Below are 2,576 nucleotides of genomic sequence, written 5' to 3'. Positions count from 1 at the left end.
GCATTGAAACTAGCAGCAGGAAAAGCTATAAATATCTATACAGATAGTCGGTGTGCTTTCGCCACAGCCCATATCCATGGGGCCATTCATTTACTGGCAACGGGGCCTTCTTACCTCAGCAGGGAAAGAAATCAAGAACAAAAGAGAAATCCTAGAACTGTTAGATGCTATACACCTGCCAAAGAAAGTAGCCATCATGCGCTGTCCAGGGCACCAGCAAGGTCAAGATGTCGTAGCTAAAGGGAACCGGATGGCGGATGAAGCCGCCAAGTCAGCAGCAGAGAGAATCCCAACATTAGCTACTAACATCTGTGAACTTTGGTGGCCCCCAATGTCTGATATTAGTTTTCAATATTCTGAAGAAGAGGAACAGGAACTGTCTCGCTTAGGATTAACTAATAAGAACTCAGAAGGGGTAATAATAGACCAAGAGAACAAAAAAGTTCTTCCTCAGAAAGAAGGTAAAGAGTATGTGAAGCAGATAGACTATTTGACCCACTTAGGAGCAAAGAAATTAAAAGCCCTCATCAAAACCTCTGAGTACTGAATATTAAAATTAAGTAAAATCGTTCAAGAAATTCTAGAAAACTGTAAAGCCTGTGCCTTAACAAATGACAAGACCGCTGCTGAGACAGCCGGTAAGAGACTGAGAGGAGACCGACCTGGAGCATACTGGGAGGTGGATTTTACTGAAGTAAAAGTCACCATTTATAAGTATCTGCTAGTGTTTGTAGATACCTTTTCAGGATGGGTCAAAGCATTCCCCACCAAGGAGGAGACAGCAAACGTGGCAGCCAAGAAGATCCTGGAAGAAATTTTCCCACGGTTTGGGATACCCAAGGTAACTGGGTCAGACAATGGCCCAGACTTTGTTGCCCAGGTGAGTCAGGGACTGGCCAAGCAACTGGGGGTGAATTGGAAATTGCATTGTTCCTATAGACCCCAGAGCTCAGGTCAGGTAGAAAGAATGACTAGAACTCTAAAAGAGACCTTAACTAAAATAGCTATTGAGACCGGCGTAAAAGATTGGATTGCTCTCCTTCCCTTTGCACAGTTCCGTGCGCGGAACACCCCCGGGATCCTTTCACTTACCCCCTATGAGATCCTGTATGGGGGACCACCCCCTCTTACTAATGTAAATGTAAAGTATAATAATGCCAGCTTTACTGATTCTGCGTCGTTGATGACTCGTTTAAAGGCTCTAGAGGTAGTCCAGAAGGCGACTTGGCCAATGCTTCAAAGAATTTATAATGGTAAATTGCCTCCCCTCCCGCATAATTTTCAGGTTGGAGATAAAGTCCTAATCTGCCGACACTGGACCAGCAATCTCGAGCCTCGCTGGAAAGGGCCATATCAAGTGCTGCTGACTACCCCTACAGCTGTTAAAGTAGACGGAGTAGTAGCTTGAGTCCATGCTTCTCATGTCAAGCCAGCTACGACCAGCGAAGATGACCAGTGGACTTTGGAAAGGACTGACAATCCTTTTCAGTTGCGCCTTCGTCGGGACAACCACAAGTAACCATAACCCACTGCTCCCTCATGGTCCATGTCCAATGACGCTCAAGGCCTTATAGCCCCTGCCCTCCTCGGAGGACGAGCAGGTTGTGGAAATCAGAAACAGAGAGGGAACCTGAGATGGTTCACTTTCTACGTCTGTCCAGGGCACGACCTGAGTACACAAGGGCTAACTCGTATGTGCGGGGGTCAGAGTGATTTCTATTGCCAAAGCTGGAAATGTGAAACAACCGGGAATGCTTACTGGAACCCCTCCTCTTCTTGGGATTTTATAACTGTAACAGCCAACTACTCCTGAGTTAACGCGAGGGATTCCAATTCCATAAAACAAGCAAGAGATGCATGCAGTAATTGGTATCACCCCCTAAAAATCTCTTTCACAGATCCTGGCAAACAGGCCTGTCAATGGCAGTCAGGATATTGGTTGGGAATCAGACTTTACCAAGAAAACTATGATAATGGGCTATCATTTATGATAAAGCTGCTTGATCGCCCTCTACATGGCACAGCAATAGGACCTAACCCTGTGCTTGTGGGGCTCTCCCCAGCTGAGAAATTGCCCCCGTCCCACCCCAGAACCAACCCATCTTAACTTCACCCACACCACCAAAGGAGTTAAAAGAGCGACCCACCTCTACAAGAGACTGTCTCCTCAATTTAATTAAAGGAGCTTTTAGTGCCCTAAATAATACCAACCCCCAAATTACTGATTCTTGTTGGTTGTGTTTAGCCACCAACTCGCCTTACTATGAAGGTATCGCAATGACAGGAACATATAAAAACACCACTGAACATAATAATTGCACTTGGGATTCTGAGACAAAGTTAACTTTAACTGAAGTTTCAGGAACTGGAACCTGTATCAAGAACCCTCCTGGCAATCTCCGCTCATTATGTAATACCACTATCCAAGTGCCTCCCTCCAAGGGATACTTAGTTCCCAATGGCAAATATTGGTGGGTCTGCAATACTGGATTAACCCTGTGTGTCTCTTTAGCTGTTTTTAACTCTAACTCTGATTACTGTGTATTAATTTATCTGATGCCCCGAGTATACTATCA

The 2,576-nt window shown here is 45.3% G+C and overlaps 1 pseudogene; it reads left to right on the top strand.

Annotated features, from left to right (window-relative positions):
* Positions 1-196: 196 nt before the first annotated feature.
* LOC102873229 overlaps positions 197-2,576 on the top strand; it is a 29,715-nt pseudogene continuing 27,335 nt past the window's right edge.

This window comes from Elephantulus edwardii, unplaced genomic scaffold (assembly GCF_000299155.1).
Source record: "Elephantulus edwardii isolate Elephantulus edwardi_28Jun2011 unplaced genomic scaffold, EleEdw1.0 scaffold00358, whole genome shotgun sequence".
Taxonomy (NCBI): domain Eukaryota; kingdom Metazoa; phylum Chordata; class Mammalia; order Macroscelidea; family Macroscelididae; genus Elephantulus; species Elephantulus edwardii.
Note: the sequence above shows the minus strand (reverse complement) of the source record. Positions and strands in the feature narration are given on the sequence as shown.